The sequence below is a fragment of the Triticum dicoccoides genome, chromosome 7A, assembly GCF_002162155.2.
Source record: "Triticum dicoccoides isolate Atlit2015 ecotype Zavitan chromosome 7A, WEW_v2.0, whole genome shotgun sequence".
NCBI lineage: Eukaryota > Viridiplantae > Streptophyta > Magnoliopsida > Poales > Poaceae > Triticum > Triticum dicoccoides.
Genome location: NC_041392.1, coordinates 282196342 through 282210489, shown reverse-complemented (window position 1 = coordinate 282210489; position 14148 = coordinate 282196342).

Here is a 14148-nt window from a genome sequence, read left to right as displayed (position 1 = left end):
CATTTAAGCCTCAACCACTTCCTACGCATAGGGATTTTGTGAGCAAACTGTCGGATTATGGGTTCCGGCAAAACCCTTGAGGTTTGAACTCTGGGGTGCGCATGAAGATCTCTCTCTCTCTCTAGCTCACACTCTCACCACGATCTCAAGGCCTAGCTTGCCGAACCCGCGGAACAAGGGACATAAGAGTTTATACTGGTTCGGGCCACCGTTGCAGTGTAATACCCTACTCTAGTGTGGGGTGGTGGATTGCCTTGCAGGCTGGGCCTGAACAAGTACAAGAGAAGAACAACCTCCTGAGGAGATGCGTTCTCCAGCTCGATGAGCTTGTGTGGTTGGGGATGACCTGAATGATCCGTTCCAGATCAGTCCTCGATCATATGAGATCCTCCGTCCAAGATCCGATCTTGATGAGATGGGTCCGTCCCCCTTCCTATGGGGTGGCTAGTCCTATATATAGAGGCCCGGGTCCTCTTCCCAAATATTAGGCGGGAAGGGATCCCAGAATGGCCAATTTGAAGGGGGACATCTAGTACAATCTATCCTGACAAAAGGCGGTCTTTGCCTGCCAAAGGCTCTGGTGGTGACACCGTCGTGGGCTCCGTGGTGACCTCCATCCTCCCGTCCTGCTAGTCTTAGTCTCGTTGGACCAATATGGAAACCTTTGACTGATGCCTCGGGACTCCTCGTATGCGCCTGCCCCTTTAGCACCAAAGAGGCAACCGGTACTCTGGGCGTGCTGGCGCCCGCCTGGCCTTGGTCATCATGGCTCACGTCATGTGAACCTCGCAAGGTGCCCCTCGCCTTGATCTCTCCGCTCCTCGCGAGCCAGCCTAGTAAGGCTACCCCTAAGGAGGTCTTGTGTGTCCGCCAGCAAGCACCCCCACTAACTCACACGTCATTCTTGCATCTCACTGACACCGGGCCCGAGAAACGGCAGAAAGCAAAAGTTCCTCACGAGGCTTGGCCCCTCGCAAGGGTCTTGAGTGTTTGCTGATGAAGATGGGCCGTACCAGGCCGCTGGATGAGCCACACCCTGGGCCGCAGGCAGGCAAGTCTGGGGACCCCCATTCCCAGAATGCCGACAGTAGCCCCCGGGCCCAAGGCACGCTCGTACTTGGCTTCGAGGCAAAGCCAAGGGTCAACTGCGGAGCACCGCGGGCCCTAATAGCATGCGGCCTTGATTGACGCGTGGCGATTGATAGGACGTGGGCATCTCCGCTTCCCCATGCTGCCTCGGCAACTGCTCGACTGACAAAAGGCTGGCGCGCGCCACATTATCTTCATTGCTTGCCTTCGTCTTGCTCCAGATCCCCTTTCCCGCTACTCGCTCACAAGCCTCCAGATCTGCACTAATCCTCCTCCAAGTCCGCCATCGATGGCGCCCAGGAAGGCAAAGGCCACCCTTCGGCCCTCCTGGTATGAGCTGGCCCTGAGCGCGCCTAGCGTTTCGGAGAAGAACCTTGCCGCCATGCTCCTGATGATGGCGGAGGCAGCGACGAGAAGAGGAAGACCGCGCTCCCGGTTGGCTCCGCCGAGCCGGGGGCCTCGGGCAGCACCTTCTATCCCTTCTTCATGAGCAGCATTGTCGCGGGATTGGTTTCCCCCTTCTCTGATTTCTTCTAATCCGTCCTCAACCATTACAAGCTGCATGCCCTCCATCTTCATCCCAACTCTGTCCTCCTTCTGTCAATCATCGCATTCTACTGTGAGGCATACGTCGGGGTGATGCCGTCCGTGGCGCTGCTGCACCACTTCTTCTATCTCCGGATCAAGGACGCCCATTGCCCGGGGTGCGCCAACTTCATTGCGGCTAACAAGACCAACAAGATCTCGAAGGCTGGGAAGAAGGCGAAGGGCTTTAGGAGCAAGTGGGTCCTGATGGATGCCAAGTGCTCCCACCCCCGCTAGTGCTGCCGACGGGAATGCCCGCGTCTCACAATGGGTGGTTCTGCGCAAAGCTCACCGACCCCCAGGTGGAGCGTGTGCTGGAGAAGATGACTGCCGATCTGAAGCCTGACGATCCAAATGGGAGAAGCTGACGGGGGCCATGATCATCAAGGAATTCATGTCGCAGTATGTGGCTCCAATCCAGGCGCGCTCGCGCCCCTTGTGGAAGCTCGGGGACAAGAATGACGACCTCCGCCTGCGTCCAGAGGCCTTGTCCGACGAGGAACTGGGCACGGCTCTCCGCTCCCCGGTCGGGACGACTAGGGGTACCCTCCGGACACCTTTGTTCCTCTATATCGCCGCCCCGACGGAGCAAAGGTTGCCGCCGCCATGCCTGTCTTTGATGGGCGTGGGCTCGTGCCGCCGGTGCCCTCTAAGGCCCATGTGGTGACGGCTCTGGTGATGGTGTCCTTCGGCGACTTTGACGGGGAGGAGGAGCAGGACTCGGAGGCGACCCCGTAGGGGATCGAGGAGACCTCCCCTCCGCGCAAGGCCGATCTCCTCCGCGCCCTTCCTGACAATGATGACACCGATGACCACCCGGTGAGGAAGGTCTGCCCCCTACTGCGGTCACCACAAGTCCCAAGGTCACCCCCTCAAAGAAGTCGCTGGCTGTGGTTCCGACGAAGAGCAGGTCGGCACTGGTCTCCCGGGGCGATGCTCCTGCCCTGGCGCCGTCAGGTGCTGCTGCTAGGTCGGCTACTGCTTCTTCATCTGCTCCTGGAGCCCGCGTACCGGCGCCCCAGACCACGAGGCCCTTGGGCTCCGCGCTCCTGAGGAGGCCACAGGACTTTGGCGCCATGGACCAGTAAGCACCTCGCCCTGACTTTGTTTTTGCTCCCGCTTCCGTTGTTGCTTCCTTATGTTCTCCTCTTGCACTATCAGGCTGACGCTGTTAGAAAAGAAGAAGAGAGAGGGGGTGGCCACATCCTTGCGAGCCCATCAGCCTGGCCTGGCTGCACCCCCTCCGGTGCAGAAAGGCGGTGAATGCACCTACACTTCTCCCGCTCGATCGTCCTCGCGAAGCCCAGTGGACCATCCTCAGGAGAAGTCGATCTCCTCAGCCAAACCGGCTCTGGAGGCGCCCATCCCCAGCTCGCATGTCAATGCGGACAAGGTTCAGGAGCCCCCAGCTCCTCTTCCTACCATCATCAGCTCACAGGTCTTGGCGACGGCATAGTCTCCTCCTTCGGTCGAACCATTGTCTCACGATCCTTCCGCTCCACCCGACGCCTTGGACGAGGCCCTTTCCGCACTAGCACGGCTTCAAGGCGACCTTCAAGGCGCCGACCGCCGCCTGGTGCGCGGGGCGCCTAGAGCTGATCTCGGGTTGGCTGCATTCCGATGCGTCTGTCAGGGCGGCATTGGGCCAGGCTGTGGCAGCTTCCGAAGAGGGCAAGCGGGCCGCCGAACAAGCTGTGGCCGCCCACGAGGTGGCGCTGAAGGATGCCGAGGCGGCCAAGGGGCGCTGCTGGTCGATGGGGGCCGAGCTGGAGGCCATGCGCAATGAGCACGCGGCCGAGGCTCGCAGTCGCAAGGCGGAGGATGAGACGATGAAGGCTCGAGAAGACACCATCACCGGTCGTGACGCCAAATTGGAGCAGCTGACAAGGGCGTAGGCCGCAGAGTGTGGCCGCCTGGAGAAGCTGGTGCAGGAGGTGGAGGCAGAGAAGGCCCAGCTGGAAGCCAAAGCGAAGGTTCTAACAGAGGATAGCACGGCCTTCAAGTCCCTTGAGGGGAGATCCCGCGAGGCGCTGCGGGCACTCCACGAGAAGGGCTTGGAGATGCCGCAGGTGATGGACGACGAAGTCCCCCCTCAGCTGCTTCCTTATCTTGTCATGGCGCTTGAGGATGTCGTCGACGGGATCGGCCCCATGGTGGAGGGGAAGCCTGAGCGCTTTCTTCTTCGGCCCTGACGTGCGTCTTCAGCCACCTACATCTTCGCAACCCCAACACTGACCTCAGCGAGCTGCTCGAGCCCGTGGAGGAGGAGCGTTGCGCTGCTTCTACTGCAGCTGTGGAGGGCTAGGTGGAAGCCCTGTTGAAGAAGTTCCTCGCCGTTGAGCCTGCACCTCCAACCGATGGCCTCGTCGATCCTACGGCCGAGGCCAACGGCACGGCCGACGGTGACGCCGTCGACGGGATGGCGCTCCCTGACGATGCTACCTCTTGAGCATGCGTTGGTTCCCCTTGAAGAGGAAAGCGTGATGCAACAAAGTAGTGTAAGTATTTACCTCGGTTTTGGAGAACCAAGGTATCCATCCAGTAGGAGACTACACGTAAATCGCCTAGTACCCGCACAAACAAATAAGAACCTTGCAACCAATGCGATAAAGGGATTGTCAATCCCTTCATGGCCACTTGCAAAAGTGAGATCTGATAAAGATAATAAGATAAATATTTTTGGTATTTTTGTGGTATAGATTGGAAAATAAAGATTGCAAAGTAAATAGTAAACTAGAATTGTGTAAAGTAGACCTGGGGGCCATAGGTTTCACTAGTGGCTTCTCTCAAGATATCATGTATTATGGTGGGTGAACAAATTACTGCTGAGCAATTGATAGAAAAGTGCATAGTTACGATGGTATCCAAGGGAATGATCATGAATATAAGCATCACGTCCGTGACAAGTACACCGAAACGATTCTGCATCTACTACTGTTACTCCACACATCAACGCTATCCAGCATGCATCTAGAGTATTAAGTTCATAAGAACGGAGTAACGCATTAGGCAAGATCACATGATGTAGAGGGATAAACTTAAACAATATGATATAAACCCCATCTTTTTATCCTCAATGGCAACAATACAATATGTGTCGTTTCCCTTTCTGTCACTGGGATCGAGCATCGCAAGATTGAACCCAAAGCTAAGCACTTCTCCCATTGCAAGAAAGATCAATCTAGTAGGCCAAACTAAACCGATAATTCGAAGACTTGCAAAGATATCAAATCATGCATATAAGAATTTAGAAAAGAATCAATTAATATTCATAGATAATCAAGTCCATAAACCCACAATTCATCGGATCTCGGCAAACACACCGCAAAAAGAGTTACATCGAATATATCTCCAAGAAGATTGAGGATAACTTTGTATTGAGATCCAAAGAGAGAGAAGAAGCCATCTAGCTAATAACTATGGACCCGAAGGTCTGTGGTAAACTACTCACACATCATCGGAGAGGCTATGGTGTTGATCTAGAATCCCTTCGTGATCGAATCCCACTTCGGCAGATCGCCGGAAAAGGCCCCAAGATGGGATCTCACGGGTACAGAAGGTTGCGGCTATGGAAAAGGTGTTTCGTGTCTCCCCTCGAAGGTTTCAGGGTATAAAAGTATATATTGGCAAAAGAAGTAGGTCGGTGGAGCTGCGAGGTGCCCACGAGGGTGGGGGGCACTCCCTCCTGCCTCGTGGCTTCCTCGCTGCTTGCTTGACGTCCACTCCAAGTCTCCTGGGTTGCGTTTGTTCCAAAAACGATCCTCGCGAAGGTTTCATTCTATTTGGATTTCGTTTGATATTCCTTTTCTACGAAACACTGAAATAGGCAAAAAAACAAAAAATTGCACTGGGCTTTCAGTTAATAGGTTAGTCCCAAAAATAATATAAAAAGGTATAATAAAACCCATTAAACATCCAAAACAGATAATATAATAGCTTGGAACAATCAAAATTATAGATACGTTGGAGACGTATCAAGCATCCCCAAGCTTAATTCCTGCTTGTCCTCAAGTAGGTAAATGATAAAAAGAGAATTTTTGATGTGGAATGCTCCCTAACACAATTTTCAATGTAATTCTCTTTATTGTGGTATGAATGTTTAGATCCAAAAGATTCAAGATAAAAGTTTAATATTGACATAAAAATAGTAATACTTCAAGCATGCTAACCAAGCAATTATGTCTTATCAAAATAACATAGCCAAAGAAAGTTTGTCCCTACAAAATCATATAGTCTGGCCATGCTTCATTTTCATCACACAAAATGCTCCCATCATGCATAACCCGGACGACAAGCCAAGAATTGGTTCATACTTTTTAACGCGCTTCAGCCTTTTCGACCCTTACGCAATACATGAGCGCAAGCCATAGATATAGCACTATAGGTGGAATAACATATGATGATGGGGGTTATGTGAGAAGACAAAAAAGGAGAAAGTTTCACATTAACACGGCTAATCAACGGGCTATGGAGATGCCCATCAATTGATGTCAATGTGAGGAGTAGGGATTGCCATGCAATGGATGCACTAGAGCTATAAGTGTATGAAAGCTCATCAAAAGAAACTAAGTGGGTGTGCATCCAACTTACTTGCTCACGAAGACCTAGGGCATTTTGAGGAAGCCCATCATTGGAATATACAAGCCAAGTTCTATAATGAAAAATTCCCACTAGTATATGAAAGTGACAAAATAAGAAACTCTCTATCATGAAGATCATGGTGCTATTTTGAAACACAAGTGTGGAAAAAGGATAGTAACATTGTCCCTTCTATCTTTTCTCTCATTTTTTGTTTGGGCCTCTTTGGCCTCCTTTTTTTATTTCACCTCACATGGGACAATGCTCTAATAATGATGATCATCACACTTTTACTTACTCATAACTCAATGTTACAACTCGATACTAGAACAAAAATATGACTCTATGTGAATGCCTCCGGCGGTGTACCGGGATATGCGATGAATTAAGAGTGACATGTATGAAAGAATTATGAAAGTGGTTTTGCCACAAATACGATGTCAACTACAAGATCATTCAAGACAATATGACAATGATGGAGTGTGTCATAATAAACAGAACGGTGGAAAGTTGCATGGTAATATATCTCGGAATGGCTATGGAAATGCCATAATAGGTAGGTATGGTGGCTGTTTTCAGGAAGATATAAGGAGGCTTATGTGTAATAGAACGTATCATATCAGGCGGTTTGGATGCACCGGCGAAGTTTGCACCAACTCTCGAGGTGAGAAAGGGCAATGCATGGTACCATAGAGGCTAGCAAATTGCGGAAAGGCACGAGTGCATATGATCCATGGACTCACATTAGTCATAAAGAACTCATATACTTATTGCAAAAGTTTATTAGCCCTCGAAGCAAAGTACTACTACGCATGCCCCTAGAGGGATATATTGGTAGGAAAAGACAATCGCTCGTCCCCGACCGCCACTCATAAGGAAAGCACTCAAAGAACACCCCATGCTTCAAATTTGTCACACAACATTTACCATACGTGCATGCTATGGGACTTGCCAACTTTAACACAAGTATTTCTCAATTTCACAATTGTCCAACTAGCATGACTCTAACATTACCACCTTTATATCTCAAAACATCTATCAAGTATCATAGTATTCAATGCAATCTATATGAAAGTTTTTATCATAACCATCTTGAATGCCTATCATATTAGGACTAATTTTATAGCCAAAGAAAATTACTGTGCTGTTATGAAAGACTCTCAAAATAATATAAGTGAAGCATGAGAGATCAATTATTTCTACAAAATAAAACCACCACCGCGCTCTAAAAAACATAAGTGAAGCACTAGAGCAAAATTATCTAGCTCAAAAGATATAAGTGAAGCACATAGAGTATTCTAATAAATTCCGATTCATGTGTGTCTCTCCCAAAAGGTGTGTACAGCAAGGATGATTGTGGTAAAGTAAAAAGCAAAGACTCAAATCATACAAGACGCTCCAAGCAAAACACATATCTTGTGGTGAATAAAAAATATAGCCTCAAGTAAAGTTACCGATAGACGAAGATGAGGGGATGCCTTCCGGGGCATCCCCAAGCTTAGGTTTTTGGTTGTCCTTGAATTTTACCTTGGGGTGCCTTGGGCATCCCCAAGCTTAGGTTCTTGCCGCTCCTTCTTACATAATCCATCAAATCTTTACCCAAAAACTTGAAAACTCCACAACACAAAACTCAACAGAAAATCTCATGAGCTCCGTTAGTATAGGAAAACAAACCACCACCTTAAGGTACTGTAATGAACTTATTCTTTATTTATATTGGTGTTAAACCTACTGTATTCCAACTTCAATATGGTTCATACCCCCCGATACTAGCCATAGATTCATCAACATAAGCAAACAACACACGAAAAACAAAATCTGTCAAAAACAGAACAGTCTGTAGCAATCTGTAGGTTTCGAATACTTCTGTAAATCGAAAATTCTACCAAATTAGGACGACCAGGGTAATTTGTATATTATCTACTGCAGTTGGAATTGGTATTTTATCGCTCTCTGGTAAAATATGAAAATTATTCTCGTGAGCGCATACTTTCTGTTTTTTCCAGCAAGATCAAACAACAATCATCCAAGAAGATCCTAAAGGCTTTACTTGGCACAAACACTAGTTAAAGCAGAAAAAACACAATCATAACAGAGGATAGATGATTTATTTATTACTAAACATGAACAAAAAGCAAGGAACAAAAATAAAATTGGGTTGCCTGCCAACAAGCGCTATCGTTTAACGCCCCTAGCTAGGCATAAAAACAAGAATCGATCTAGGTATTGTGATCTTTGGTATGCAATCCATAAGTGGCTCTCATAATAGATTCATATAATTTAATTTTCTTTCTAGGAAAGTGTTCCATGCCTTTCCTTAACGGAAATTGAAATCTAATATTTCCTTCCTTCATGTCAATAATTGCACCAATCGTTCTAAGGAAAGGTCTACCAAGAATAATAGGACATGTAGGATTGCAATCTATATCAAGAACAATGAAATCTACGGGCACATAATTCCTATTTGCAACAATAATAACATCACTAATCCTTCCCATAGGTTTCTTAATGGTGGAATCCGCAAGATGCAAATTTAAAGAACAATCATCAAATTCACGAAAACCTAACACATCACACAAAGTTTTTGGAATCGTGGAAACACTAGCACCCAAATCACATAAAGCATAAGATTCATGATTTTTGATCTTAATTTTAGTAGTAGGTTCCCACTCATCAGAAAGTTTTCTAGGGATAGAAACTTCCAATTCAAGCTTTTCTTCATAGGATTGCATTAAAGCATCAACGATATGTTTGGTAAAAGCTTTATTTTGAATATAAGCATGAGGAGAATTTAACACGGATTGCAAGAAGGAAATGCAATCTATTAAAGAGCAATTATCATAATTAAATTCCTTGAAATCCAAAATAGTGGGTTCATTGCTATGTAAAGTTTTGACCTCTTCAATCCCACTTTTACCAATTTTTGCATCAAGATCTAAAAACTCCAAATCATTGGGATGCCTTTTAACTGAAGTTGACTCATCTCTAGTTGCATCTTTATCAAGATTCATATTGGAAAACAAGAATTTAATAGGAGACACATCAATCACTTTTAGATCTTCATCATCATTATTATTATCTAGATCTTCCGGTTTAGCGGCCATCTTATTAACTAAGGTGGCTTGCTTATCCGAAATTTGGGCTATCAAGTTTTCAAGATGAGCAAACTGAGATTTTAAACCATAAAATTCCTTAGACATATCATCGAGCTCTTTTTTCATGTACTCCATAAAACTTTTTTGTTTTTAAGATCATTTCTGAAGAAATTATTATGCTCAATCAGCAAAGCCATAAAGCTTCTAACATTGTTTTCGATTTCTTCCAACCTTCTAAGGTGGGGATCAATGCTTTTAGGTGGAGCCATCGTCACAAACAATCAATCCAACAAGCAAGCACAGAAGAAGTAAGCAAAAAGAGACGAACGAAAAAGGGCGAATAAAACGGCAAAGCTGAAGTGGGGGAGAGGAAAATGAGAGGCAAATGGCAAATAATGTAATGCGAGGGATAAGAGTTTGTGATAGGTACTTGGTATGTCTTGACTTGTGCGTAGATATCCCCGACGACGGCGCCCGGAATCCTTCTTGCTACCTCTTGAGCATGCGTTGGTTTTCCCTTGAAGAGGAAAGGGTGATGCAACAAAGTAGCGTAAGTATTTCCCTAAGTTTTTGAGAACCAAGGTATCAATCCAGTAGGAGACTACACGCAAATAGCCTAGTACCTGCACAAACAAATAAGAACCTTGCAACCAATGCTTTAAAGGGGTTGTCAATCCCTTCACTGCCACTTGCAAAAGTGAGATCTGATAAAGATAATAAGATAAATATTTTGGTATTTTTGTGGTATAGATTGGAAAATAAAGATTACAAAATAAAAAATAAACTAGAATTGTAGATTGGAAACTTATACGATGTAAAGTAGACCAGGGAGCCATAGGTTTCACTAGTGGCTTCTCTCAAGATAGCATGTATTACGGTGGGTGAACAAATTAATGCCGAGCAATTGATAGAAAAGTGCATAGTTATGATGATATCTAAGGCAATGATCATGAATATAGGCATCACGTTCGTGACAAGTAGACCGAAATGATTCTGCATCTACTACTATTACTCCACACATTGATTGCTATCCAGCATGCATCTAGAATGTTAAGTTCATAAGAACGGAGTAACGCATTAGGCAAGATGACATGATGTAGAGGGATAAACTCAAGCAATATGATATAAACCCCATCTTTTTATCCTCGATGGCAACAATACAATACGTGTCGTTTCCCTTTCTGTCACTGGGATCGAGCACCGCAAGATTGAACCCAAAGCTAAGCACTTCTCCCATTGCAAGAAAGATCAATCTAGTAGGCCAAACTAAACCGATAATTTGAAGAGACTTGCAAAGATATCAAATCATGCATATAAGAATTCAGAGAAGAATCAAATAATATTCATAGATAATCAAGTTCATAAACCCACAATTCATCGAATCTCGGCAAACACACCGCAAAAAGAGTTACATGGAATAGATCTCCAAGAAGATCGAGGAGAACTTTGTATTGAGATCCAAAGAGAGAGAAGAAGCCATCTAGATAATAACTATGGACCCGAAGGTCTGTGGTGAACTACTCACACATCATCAGAGAGGCTATGGTGTTGATGTAGAAGCCCTCCGTGATTGAATCCCTCTCCGGCAGATCACCGGAAAAGGCCCCAAGATGGGATCTCACGGGTACAGAGGGTTGCGGCGGTGGAAAAGGTGTTTCGTGGCTCCCCCGAAGGTTTCAGTGTATACGAGTATATATAGGCAAAATAAGTAGGCCGGTGGAGCTGCGAGGGGCCCACGAGGGTGGGGGCGCACCCTCCTGCCTCGTGGCTTCCTTGCTGGTTCCTTGACGTCCACTCCAAGTATCCTGGATTGCGTTTGTTCCAAAAACGATCCTCGCGAAGGTTTCATTCCATTTGGATTCCGTTTGATATTCCTTTTCTGCGAAACACTGAAATAGGCAAAAAACCCAGCAATTTACACTAGGCTTTCGGTTAATAGGTTAGTCCCAAAAATAATATAAAAAAGTATAATAAATCCCATTAAACATCCAAAATAGATAATATAATAGCATGGAACAATCAAAAATTATAGATATGTTGGAGACGTATGAGACGACGGCGCCCAAGGCTGAAGAAAATGCTTGCTAGCGAAGAACGGCGCTCCTTCTCATTTTACTTTCGTGTGAGCTTTCCTGTGACATGAGACGTGCCTCATGGAGGCGTTAAAACTCTGCTTGACATTTGGGGGACAATATGTTGTGTAATAATTTATTCAGGTTCCATGATTTCCTTCCCGTTTGCTTGATGTTCTACGTCGGCAGGGCCCGACCCCGCGCATACCTGAGGCGCCGTTGGGCCGTCCGAATCACCAGGACAGACCAAGGGGTGAGGGGCTACGTGGCCAGTTAGGCTCCTGAGTCGCGATGCTCAGGAGCCCCCCTTGACGCGCAAACGGCCTGCGGGAAGGAGCCGCTAAAGAAGGCCTTAGTGTTCTACGTCGGCAGGGCCCGACCCCGCGCATACCGCAGCCGCCGTTGGGCCGTCCGGATCACTAGGACGGACCAATGGGTGAGGGGCTATGTGGCCAGTTAGGCTCCTGAGTCGCGATGCTCAGGAGTCCCCCTTGACGCTCAAACAGACCTTCATACGTGTCCTCGCCGAGGTCCCGCTCGGGAGTGGTGCACGACGACTAGGCCCGAGGGACCTGGCAGGGCGGCGTACGCTAGGCAGGGCCTGAGCGTAGCCCCCGTGCCCAACCCCCTCGTTCCACTCTCACGAGGGGAAAGAGTTGCGGTGAGGCTGGACACTGAGTCGGGTGGCTCCCTGAGGTTGGTACGGCCATGGGGCGGCCCTCAGTTGTTTATCACCAGCGCAGAGCGTAGCGCTTCCACACTTGCACGGGCATAGCCGCTCCTCGACCGTGTCGACTGCCAGTGTGGAGCATGGTGCGTCCACTGGTGCATGGGTGAGGCATCCCTCTGAGTGGAGCCCCCGGGGCGTGTACAGCCCCAACCCTGACACATGGCTTACACGGCAGGGCTAGACGAGGTGTGTCTAGGCACTCGTGAGCCAGCGGGGACTCACGAGGCCCTACCTCAAGGCGGGTTGCGCCTGGTTTTGGTTCTTGATAGCTTCAGTGGTCCTGTGAGATGGTTAGGCAACCTGCGCCAGACAAATTTCCTGAGGCGATCCCATGAGAAGGCCAGACACCAACGACCCCAGGAGGTGACATGAACGAGGCCGACCCGCCAGACAGAGCTCAGTCGTTGGGTTTATCGACGCTACAGGGACGGACCCGAGCACAGACGATGTGCCAAGCCTACTCATGCGAGGAATCCTAAGGAAAGACAACCGGCGTGCGGCTTCCATGGCAACAAGGGCAGTCATGGGTGGGGTATCGAAGTACTAGATAAGCAGGTGATAACCATAGAACGACTCAAGCGAAGGGGCGGGTTAGCTCAGATAGATGCAGGAACGATACATGCCATTGGGACGGACCCAAGCGGCCTGGGGATGATGCAGCCTGAGGGGCGCCCCCAACAGGGTAAGCTAAAGATGCAAAAGGATACACATCGCAGGACAGACTCGTGCGACTTGGGGATAATGCTGCCCGAGGGGCGCCCCCAACTGAATGAATTGGAAAGAGTCACCTGATACCGTAGCCGGAGTGGTGTTAGAGTAGCTGAAGGTGCGCCCTGAAGGAGTCGTTCCTCACGAGCCGCCAGGGCCCTGAGCCTCAGGAGGCTTCAGGGCTCGGGTGGTTCCTTTAGGACCGTCGCCATCTCCGCCAGGATAGTGTGATTCCTGGCCTCCTGAGCTGCCTGGATGCTCCATAGATGGCGTTGGTAGGTGACAGTCACGTTCAGCAAGCCAAATGGCATGCAAATGTAGCTGTGAGGTGGACCCTCGCACCGACCAAGGCACGAAGGCCAGAAGCGCTCTTGACATGCGACCCTGTTGAGCCATGAAATGTCGACGCAGACGCGCAGCCCGCCGTCCTCGCTAGGATGGGGAGCTACGCCGGGTGGCAGGCGGCGGTCGCCACGTACGACTCTTGCCTCTTGGAGCTCCTGGGTCGCCTTGACGATGAACTCCTGAGCACCGGGCACTCCTCTTCCAGTGCCCTTCTAAGGGAAACGTGCGGTGGAGCACGCCTCCACATGGTGCCCGAGCGCCTCCCTCGTGATCTTGGCTAGGTCTGAGGCCCTCCAGAAGAGAGCCCTCGAGCCTTGCCTGAGGAGGGTGCCGGGCACGCCTTCCTATGCGAGGGAGGGAGGTGCCCCAGCTGCAGGCACATATCCTAAGGTTGTGCCGCTGGAGACACTGCTCTCCTTAGGCACTGGGTGCAGTAGCTTCTTCTTCTTCTTGGGGATGGCCTCAGGAGGGTACAGGGTGCCTTCGTTGTTGGGGTCTTCGGCTAATGCGGCTTGGAAGGCACGCTCAAGGGAGCACACCGCATCTATTTCTTCACAGGGGACCGTGATGACGCTACCACTCCCTGGCATCTTGAGGACGTTATAGCCGAGGTGGGTCACTGCCATAAACTTGGCCAATGTTGGATACCCGGGGATGGCATTGTACGGCAGACGGATGTGGGCAACGTCGAAGTCGATGAGCTCGGTGCAGTAGTTCTTATGCTGGCCGAAGGTGACAGGGAGGCGGACCTACCCTATCGGGGTGGTGGAGCTGTCGGTCACTCCTGAGAAAGGCTTGGTAGGCTGTAGCTGGTCGTATGGCACTTCGAGGCTATTGAACGTCTCGACGGACAGGACATTCAGCCCTGCGCCACCGTCGATGAGGGTCTTGGTGACTTGGACATTGCTGATGACGGGTGAACAAAGCATCAGAAGGACGCCGGCGG